At 34.8% G+C, this 10845-nt stretch overlaps 1 pseudogene; it reads right to left on the bottom strand.

Moving 5' to 3' along the window:
* Window positions 1-2316: 2316 nt before the first annotated feature.
* LOC144304266 (tubulin alpha-1A chain-like) lies at window positions 2317-3753 on the bottom strand (annotated as a pseudogene).
* Between the last annotated feature and the right edge of the window lie 7092 nt (window positions 3754-10845).

Below are 10845 nucleotides of genomic sequence, written 5' to 3'. Positions count from 1 at the left end.
ATGATTGTATTTTACACTCTTGTAGTATTTTTAATCATCTCCCACTTGGATTATGAATTCCATGAGAGTGATATTTCAACTTTTTCTTTATTTTTTAGCTTTTTCTAAGGACTTAAATATTTTTTCAGTAGGAGGATGAAGATCATTTGTGAAGTCTGGAGGAAGATCTACAGTGAAGAGAAGAGGACATCAGAGTATCAAATGACTCTCTAATCCACAGATATAAATCAATTATATATTGACTATATATATTTGGGAGGTTACCACAGATCAAAACCGAAATCTGGGCAGGTCATGGAGTATGCAAATAGATTTAGGCCACTTTCCCAGGAAAAAGTTAATGAGAAAGATGCTAGATTGAATGCAGAGAATAGTGAAATATGATCTGGTAATTAAGTAAACACAGGCCACCTTCAATAATAAAAGGTAAACTTAAAACACATTCTAGAATATATGATCTCAGGATAGATTTCAACTAACAATTAGTTGAATGCTTTTTATATTACCAAATGTTAAAGCAGGTATACAGAATTGTTAAAGGACCCAGCTGAATTTAGGATGCCAGCATAGTCTATAACATTTACACTAGAATATTTATGATAAAGTTTATAGGACATTATCTATAAGGTAAACTTTATTTGCAATTAGCAGTAATTCTTGGTGGGGGGCAGAGAATTTATTTTATTTTATTTTTTAAATTTTTATTTAAATTCTGGTTAGTTAACATACAGTGTGATATTGGTTTTAGAAGAGAATTTAGTGATTCAGCACCTACATATAACTCCTAGTGTTCAACAAAAGTGCCTTCCTTAATACTCACAACGCATTTAGCCCCTCCCCTGCCCAGCTCTCCTCTAGCAACTCTCAGTTTGTTCTCTATAATTAAGAATCTCTTATGATTTGCCTCCTTTTTTCCCCCACTTCCCTTATGTTCATTGGTTTCATTTCTTAAATGGTGTGAAATCACATGGTATTTGTCTTTCTCTGACTGATTTATTTCACTTAGCATAAGACACTCTAGCTCCACCCCTATTGTTGCAAAAAATAAGATTTCATTCTTTTTGATGGCTGAGTAATATTTCATTGTGTGTGTGTGTGTGAATGTGGATATATATATATATATATATATATATATATATACTCTTCTGTTTTTAAAGTAACCATATTCAGTTGCACTGGTGCAGAGATATGAATTTAAACAAGGCTATGGTTTCACCAAGAATTTGCACAAGTAAAGAAAGAAGGTATGGAATTGAGGGAATATACAAAGAATTGATTACATTGATTAAACAAATTAAGAAGGCATCAAGGAGACCAATTACATGGGGGAAACCCATGATGAGGAGCATTGTATACATCTCATTCAACATGTTAAAGAGTTAACTGCCCATTGTCTGTGGGTTGTCCTGCAGAAGGACCATCTCCTGAGACACTGGAGTTTGATGAGTATCTATCTGAACTCCGACTATGGTCACTTTCTCTGTTAAATGCCAAGAAGCCTCCCTAAACCACAGTAGAAGTAAAGTCCTTAATCCCCAAAGATATAGAGACACTAATGGGAAAATATCAGTATAGGTACTTGGGCAGGGCTAGGAAATGCTCTGCCCCATCTACCCCCTAACACCTGCTTCTAATGTTTTCTGACTCATTTTGATAAGATTATGCCATGTGGCCTAATGATAATTTAATTGTTCAGTAGACCGAGGAAAAAAATCAGAGAAAATGTCATTCTGTATTCAACTTATTTCATAAATCATAATTGTCAAGAAAATAAAAACTGAATAGAATTAGACTTTGAAAAGACAATTTTATAGGTTCTAAAGGGAAAAAAAAGACATTATCCTATAGCCAAATTCAAGAAAGATTGATCATCAAAGATAAAATTTTGACATTGATAATTTAACCAAAAATTAAGGCAGCACATACACTGAGTTGTTAATCAATGGGTTTATATCTCTATAAAACGTTCTTAAATGATGGAAAAAGTTAAGCAAAATACAAAAAAAATTGCATTAAACTAGAGTAACATTGTCTGGTAGGCTAAAGAATAGAATTGATCTTTGAGAAATAACAATAAAATAATTACTTAGGACAGAACATAAAAGAAAACAAAGAGACTGAGGTGAGGTAAATAAAGAACACTATGTCCTTTTTGTTTGTTTGTTTGTTTTTTATTTCTTTATTTGTTTTTAAAACAGGGAATACTTTATTGAAACCCATCAGAGAAATGTAACAAAGTGTTTTTTTTTTTTTTTAAGTATTGTGTTTTAAAGCATAGGTCAATAATTGTATATGAGAGTATACACTGCTTACATACAAATTAACTGATCAGAGCCCAACTTTTCAATGTTCAAAACAGAATACGCTTCCCTGTAAAAGCAGCACCTTTGTGACATTTTTAACTTTAGTATTCCTCTCCTTCTTTTTCACCCTCTCCTTCAATAGAATCCACACCAACCTCCTCATAATCCTTCTCCAGGGTAGCCATGCCCTCACGGGCCTCAGAAAACTCTCCTTCCTCCATGCCCTCACCCACATACCGGTGAACAAAGGCATGCTTGGCATACATCAGGTCAAACTTGTGGTCCAGGCAAGCCCAGGCCTCAGCAATGGCTGTGGTGGTGCTCAGCATGCACACAGCTCACTATACTTTGGCCAGGTCTCCACCAGGTACCACAGTGATAGGCTGAAAATTAATGCCCACTTTGAAGCCAGTGGAGCACCAGTCCACAAACTGGATGGTACGCTTGGTCTTGATGGTGGCAATGGCAGCACTGACATCTTTGGGAACCACGTTGCTACTGTACAACAGGCAGCAAGTTATGTATTTATCATGGCGAGGGTCACATTTCACCATCTGGTTGGCTGGCCCAAAACATGCATTGGTGATCTCTGCTACAGAAAGCTGTTCATGGTAGGCTTTCTCAGAAGAGATGACAGGGGCATATGTGGCCACATGGAAGTGGATGTGGGGATAGGGCACCAGGTTGGTCTGGAATTCCATCAGATCAACATTCAGGGCTCCATCAAATCTGAGAGAAGCAGTAATGGAGGACACAATTTGACCTATCAACCTATTTAGATTAGTGTAGGTTGGGCGTTCAATATCGAGGTTTCTACAACAGATGTCATAGATGGCCTCGTTGTCCACTATGAAGACACAATCAGAGTGCTCCAGGGTGGTGTGGGTGGTGAGGATGGAGTTGTAGGGCTCTATTACAGCTGTGGATACTTGGGGAACAGAGTAGATGGAGAACTCTAGCTTGGACTTCTTGACATAATCGACAGAGACATGTTCCATCAGCAGGGAGGTGAACTCAAAACCAGTTCCCCCTCCAAAGCTGTGGAAAACCAAGAATCTCTGAAGACCCGTGCACTGGTCAGCCAGTTTCCGAATTCAGTCCAAGACAAGGTCAATGATCTCCTTATCAATGGTGTAGTGCCCTTGGGCATAGTTACTGGCAGCATCTTCCTTGCCTGGATGAGTTGCTCAGGGTGGAAGAGCTGGCAGTAGGTACCAGTGTGAACTTCATCAATGACTGTGGGTTCCAGGTCTATAAACACTGCGGTGGGCACATGCTCGCCAGGGCCTGTCTCACTGAAGAAGGTGTTGAAGGAGTCACCTCCTCCCTCAATGGTCTTGTCACTTGGCATCTGGCCATTGGGCTGAATGCCATGTTCCAGGCAATAGGGCTCCCAGCAGGCATTGCCAACCTGGACACCAGCCTGTCCAACGTGGATGGAGACGTATTCATGCACAGTTGCTGCTTTGTGGCTGCTGAGCAGATGGCAGAGAAGAAGAGGAGAGGTTGTTGCTTCTTACAGCACGACTCTTAGGTAGTTGATGCAAGAGAACCTGTGCGTCTTTTTTGTTTTTTGTTTTTTTCCTATAGGAAAATTGTCTGTAAATGGTAGGTTCCCATCTGTCTGTAATATTGTGGAAAATCAGATTAGTTTACATTCTACTGTATAACTTCTAAGAACACAATCAGTTTTGAAATATTTTTCATGTATACCCATTCCAGTTCATTTTCATGGCCATTATTTTGGCCCAGATAGTGATCACTTAGTTCTTAGCAACAGAAATCAAGTGGAATTTGTCTCTTTTCTCCACAAACAGCACTTCTTCACTAACACAAGAAATATTTGTAAATAAATGCAGATATTTAATAGTCTGGACATGGGACATGGGCTAATTTCCTCACGCAGCACAATGAAAACCACCATTCCTTTCTACATGCACAGTATAAATTGTTAATTGTCTTTGGTCAGCTGGCAAGGTCCCCCAAAAGGTTTCCCTTTTAAAATTGCTTTTTCTATTCACTCTTTTTCAATCTATATTATTCAGCTAGGGAACTACCTTTTGGCTTCCTACCATTTTCCCATAAAAATCTATTACTCAAGCCCTGTAGAAAGTGTTGCTTCTATTAGTAAGGTAATGTTTTCAGGACAGTATCTTTTCAAAGGAGATAATTTATATAATTGTCCTTGACTGTCAGTTTTGTCAACTGCAGGAATGCTTCATAATTATTTGCCAGTAGAAGATCCTGAGAATTATGTAGAGAAATTTTGAAATGAGCAAAATACACAAGTCTCAGAGAACACTGCTATTTAGATTATTAGCTCAAAGGAAAACCTTGGAAAAGTAGATTTATTACCATGCTCTCATTACTAGATGGATTGGAGATAACTGTAATTCATCAGACTGAAAATGTAACTTCTATCAGCTAATTATGCAAATAACTAGTAAGATTAACTTGCAGGTATATTCTTTGAAATATTCAAGTTTGATGGCAAAGGAGGTATAAGCATTAATAACCACTCATTATTATTACCAAATACACCTATTTTCCTGATATATGACTAAATAATTAGGATATTAAACTATGAGAGATATAAAAATATTAGAAATGTAGCAATATCTTTTATCTTTTGAAAACACTTTATGTAAGCAGTATAATTATCATTGTCTGCTAATAACAGTATTGTCATTTTCTTTTTATCACTTACCTTGTTCTTAAAAAAATTTTAGAAGGTATGTAATGTTTCTTTAAATAAACTATAACTCAGTGAAAGTGACATTATAGCTGACTCTTTTGTCATCTCAAAGCTCATATGATTCCTATGTACACTTTTCTTATTATTTAGCTTTATCCTGGAAAAGAACAACCAATTCATTGAAACAAATGAGTGAAAAATTGCTCATTCTTCCTGAACTGTCAACCAAGGTTCTCAAAGTTTAGAAAAGATTAAAACAAATAGGCATTAAGAAGAAAAATCAGTTATTATACTTGAGATTTAGATTCAAAATATTTCAGTATTTTGCAGACATTCAATATATTTCTCTACCTAAAACTTATGGTTTTCTGTCCCAACAGTGTATACTTTACTATAAGTTATCGGAAACAATACTGTTGATTATTATAATGATGATAATGATGATGGTGTATTATTCAGATGTTTCCAAATTTTCTCTATATAAATCTCTCTTGTCAACAGAAGTTGAAAAACTATACTGCTGCTCAAATAAAAAAGTTTTCATTTGGTTTTGCATAATATTGAAAATAGCACACAAGTCTGTAAATGACTGTATTATTATTGTTTTACTTTTTTAATTTAAATCCAAATTGCCAACATATAGTATAACACCCAGCGTTCATCCCATCAAGGACCCTCCTCAGTGCCTGTCACCCAGTTACCCCATCCTCCCATCTACCTCCCCTTCCACAACCTTTTGCTTCTTTCCCAGAGTTAGGAGTCTCATGGTTTGTCTCCCTCTCTAATTTTTCCCACTCAGTTACCTTCCTTTCACTTACAATCCCTTTCACTATTTCTTATATTTCACATATGAGTGAAACCATATAATGTTTGCCCTTCTTCAATTAAGTTATTTCACTCAGCATAATACCCTCCAGTTCCATCCATGTTGAAGCAAATAGTGGGTACTCATCTCTTCTGATGGCTGACTAATATTCCATTGTATTTATAGACCCACATCTTCTTTATCCATTCATCTGTCAAAGGACACCAAGGCTCCTTCCACAGTTTGGCTATTGTGGACATTGCTGCTATGAACATTGAGGTGCAGGTGTCCTGGCATTTCACTACATCAGTATCTTTGGAGTAAATCTCCAGTAGTGCAATTGCTGGGTCGTAGGGCAGGTCTACTTTTAACTCTTTGAGGAACCTCCACACAGTTTTCCAGAGTAGCTGCACCAGTTCACATTCCCACCAACAGTGCAAGAGGGTTCCCCTTTCCCCACACCCTCTCTAACATTTGTTGTTTCCTGTTTTGTTAATTTTTGCCATTCTCACTGGTGTGAGGTGGTATCTCATTGTGGTTTTGACTTGTATTTCCCTGATGGCAAGTGATGCAGAGCATTTTCTCAAGTGCTTGTTGGCCATGTCTGTCTTCTTTGGTGAAATGTCTGTTCATGTCTTCTGCCCATTTCACGATTGGATTTTTTGTTTCTTTGCTGTTGAGTTTGATAAGTTTTATAGATCCTGGATACTAGCCCTTTATCTGATATGTCACTTGTCACATATCTTCTCCCATTCTGTAGGTTGTGTTTTTCTAGTTTCATTCTTCTGCACACGGATGTCCAATTTTCCCAACACCATTTATTGAAGATACTGTCCTTTTTCTAGTGGATATTCTTTCCTGCTTTGTCGAATATTAGTTGACCATAGACTGGAGTGCCCATTTCTGAGTTCTCTATTCTGTTCCATTGATCTATGTGTCTGTTTTTGTGCTAGTAGTATGCTGTCTTGATGATCACAGCTATGTAATACAACTTGAAATCTGACATTGTGATGCCTCCAGGATTGGTTTTCTTTTCCAATATTCCTCTGGCTATTCAGGGTCTTTTTTGATTCCACCTAAATCTTAAGATTATTTGTTCCAACTCTCTGAAGAAAGTCCATGGTATTTTGATAGGGATTGCATTGAATGTGTAAATTGCCCTGAGTAGCATAGACATTTTCACGATATTAATTCTTCCAATCCATGAGCATGGAATGTTTTTCCATCTCTTTGTGTCTTTCTCAATTTCTTTCAGAAGTGTTCTGTAGTTTTTAGGTATAGATCCTTTACCTCTTCAGTTAGGTTTATTCCTAGGTATCTTATGCTTTTGGTGCAATTGTAAATGGGATTGATTCCTTAATTTCTCTTTCTTCAGTCTCATTGTTAGTGTATAGAAATGCCACTGATTCTGGTATATTGATTTTGTATCCTGCCACATTGCTGAATTGCTGTATGAGTTCTAGCAATCTTGAGGTGGAGTCTTTGGGTTTTCTATATACAGTATCATGTCATCTGTGAAGAGGAAGAGTTTGGCTTCTTCTTTGCCAATTTGAATGCCTTTCATTTATTTTTGTTGTCTGATTGCTGATGCTAGGACTTCTAGTACTCTGTTGAATAGCAATGGTGAGAGTGGACATCCCTGTCATATTCCTGATCTTTGGAGAAAGGCTTTCAGAATTTTTTTTAATTTTTAAAGTAATATCTACACCCAATTTGGGGCTTAAACTCAGAACCCTGAGATGAACAGCCACATGCTCTACCTACTAAGCCAGCCAGGCACCCCTGTAATTTTTTTTTATTTTTATTTTTGAAACTTGTTTTTTTTCCTGTTATATCAAACGTGAAATACAATAGAAAAATAAAAGTTTTAGGGGTGTAGCAAGCAAATGAAGCAGAAACTCCCAAGAAAATCGAGGTAAATGAAATAGGTTCATACTTATGGTACATATTTGATTTTGTGTCATTTTTATAATTTTACTTAAAGCTTTTAACATATCATTTCTGTAATATTAAAAAATCAAATTTAATTAAATTTAAAAAATTAAAATAGAGACTGTGGAGTTCTGCTTAGAGACATTAAACACTGACAGAGAATACTAAGTATTTAATTTACCTATTCTTGTTAGGTTTAATCATTTCCTAATACTCAAATTTCAAGGTTACCAGCCATCAAATCCTTTTCTATAGCCTTCAGGACTCTGTAACTAGTAATCCAGAATCTTTATTAAAGTATATGTACCATTTTTTGTCATCTGTATTCAATTTCCCCCTATGCAGATTGGAAGAAAAAATGTAGCATCATGTAAAAAATATATATATTGTTTTAGTTTTTCAAATGGAGACATGGCAGGCTGAATATTTGAAAAGGAAATGTATTATACAGAAGGATGTTGAGCTGTGTTCTCCAGTGAAGTCTAAAAGTTCACAGAATTTTATGATTGCTATTCTGCTAGTGCTCTTTGACCTTCACATATAGTTTCATGATCTTTTCATTAACCACTCATCCTCTTTTATTTTCTTTTGATATGAAAGTTTTTTTTAATTAATGTGAATAAAACACCAGAGGAATTATGCTTTGGTAATAATAATAGTGAATAAATATAATCTTTATTTTTTAAAAGTGCATTGTTGGTCAACAGCAATAATTATTATTCATTAAATATTTACAACGTGTTGGCCACTTGAATAAACACTTAATATACATCATCTCATTGTCCTTTCCAGAAGAAATATTTCTCATTCTACAGATGGAACTGAGACTGAAATTACAGGTGTTATAGAGTAGGCAATGAAGCTAAGATTTGAATATCAGTGTGCCTGATACAAAAATCCATATTTTGCCAAACAATCCTCACTATATTTTTCTTAGTAATCTTATATTTTGCTATTAATAAACACATGCAATTGAAGTATATTCATTCATAATGGAAATGATTAGCTTGGCATTATTTTATACAAGAATAAAATTAAAATTGAGAAAATTTAAGTTCTCAAACTTTTAGGTAAGTATAGTAACACCAAATTTCTTTTCACTAGCTTTAAAAAATAAAATCAATCTTATACTCCAATGTAATTACCATCTTAAAAATATATTGCCAAAACATTTTTAGCAGATACAAAGAAGGAAGATGAAGAGTATAAATTACAGGCACACAGTGATTATCCCAAAATCCTAGTGCTGAAAAAATGAAGCTTAATACCAGTTAAGCTGTCACTAAGTCAGAGTTATAAGTATAGTCAGGTAAAATTCTTATAATTGCTTATAATTTTCAGAGTTTTGAAAACAATTTCTTGGGCAGATGTTTTTACATTGTCATAAATGTTCCTGTCTCTATTAAGTGTTGAAGATTTTCTCTGGTTTATACACTAACATATTAATCATTTCCAGTCTTTCAAGATGACTACCTGGTAACATTAACATACAGATATATAGTGATCACTACATTATTATGAATTCCTTTCACCTGATACACTTGAAAAAATCAAATTAGTCTCTGTTACTTAGTATGGTGCATTGTTCAAAAAATGAATTTATCATTAAATCGCTGGCCTTGAAAATTAAGTATTAATTGAAATTTGACTATTAGAAAATTATCTCAGAGAAACATCATTTAACATGTAATTCTCTTAAATTTATGACATTATGAATGAAATACTGGGCCAAAGCTTGTTTATGCCAATGGCACAAGTTACTGTCATTTCTATTTCTAAAAGCAGTGAATTCTTATGAAACCTCCCTTGTCAAATTTTATTTTAAATTATCTTTCAACCAAGTATAAGCTATTTAAGAGTTAATTATCCAATTATGGCTACTCTGTACCTTTATTTTTGTCTGTTTCCACGGGGCTTTTTTTTTTTTTTCCTGTGTGGAGATCAAAATTCCAAAGTCTATAGACTATGGGAAAATAAAATTACAGTGATTATTCAGTTTTATTAATTATACCTAGTTTTAATGAAAAGTTTATGACAGAAATTATTGATAGTTCTGAAACATAAGACTGGAACCTTGTAAATTTAATTTATTCTGGTTATTTATGGGCCAGAATAATAAAGGATTGTGTGGTGATATCCTAAACTAAAAAGGTAGTTAATCCAAAGGCATAAATACTAGTTAATTAAGAAGGAATGATAAATAAACTATTCTCTATGCTATGATTTACTCATCACCATTAACTTCAAAACATAATCAATATAAAAGGACCTAAATAGTAGAAATCTAGAAGGTATCTTATGTAAATATTTTTATAAAATACATTTTTTCCAAATTAGTTCAAAAATAAAGTGACCTAAATATTTCTAAAGGAAGCAAATATTAGTTCTGTTGAATCTCCTACTGTTTTGTTTGCTGGGAAAAAATTTTTTTCAATGTTCAAAAAATAAATAAATTCTACCTATAAATGAAATATCAACACTGGTTATTACTTGAACATTTTATAAGTTTGCTGATCTTCAAGGTTTTTTTTTAAAGATTTTATTTATTTATTTGTTTATTTGTTTATTTATTCATTCATTCATGAGAGAGGCAGAGAGAGAAAGGCAGAGACATAGGCAGAGGGAGAAGCAGGCTCCATGCAGGGAGTCTGATGTGGGACTCAATCCCAGGACTCTGGGATCATGCCCTGAGCCAAGGCAGGTGCTCAACCACTAAGCCACCCAGGCATCTTTATTTTCACTTTTAAAACACACACACACACACACACACACACACACACACACACATATCCCAATAAACTCTACCCCTTCAGTCTCAACTTAAAGTCTTAAATCCCTACTTTTCTTCTCACACCACATCTGTTTCATCATGAAATCCTATTGACTGTAATTTCAAAACATATTCAGCTTTTCTTATCACTTCCATCTCATGACTTTGGTTTAAACCATTATCACTTCTTGCCTACATGATGGCACTATTTTAAAAAATAGTTTTCCTGCTTTCAGTTTTAAATCTAAGGAGCTTGGAACTCACCACTCTATCCTAACAGATGAAAGCTAAACACACCAAAAAATCAACAAGTCTTCTTGGATTTGTAAGAGAGAAGAGG

This window comes from Canis aureus, chromosome 33 (genome assembly GCF_053574225.1).
Source record: "Canis aureus isolate CA01 chromosome 33, VMU_Caureus_v.1.0, whole genome shotgun sequence".
Taxonomy (NCBI): domain Eukaryota; kingdom Metazoa; phylum Chordata; class Mammalia; order Carnivora; family Canidae; genus Canis; species Canis aureus.
The sequence above is the reverse complement of the archived record's forward strand: the minus strand, read 5'-3'. Positions and strand labels throughout refer to the sequence as shown.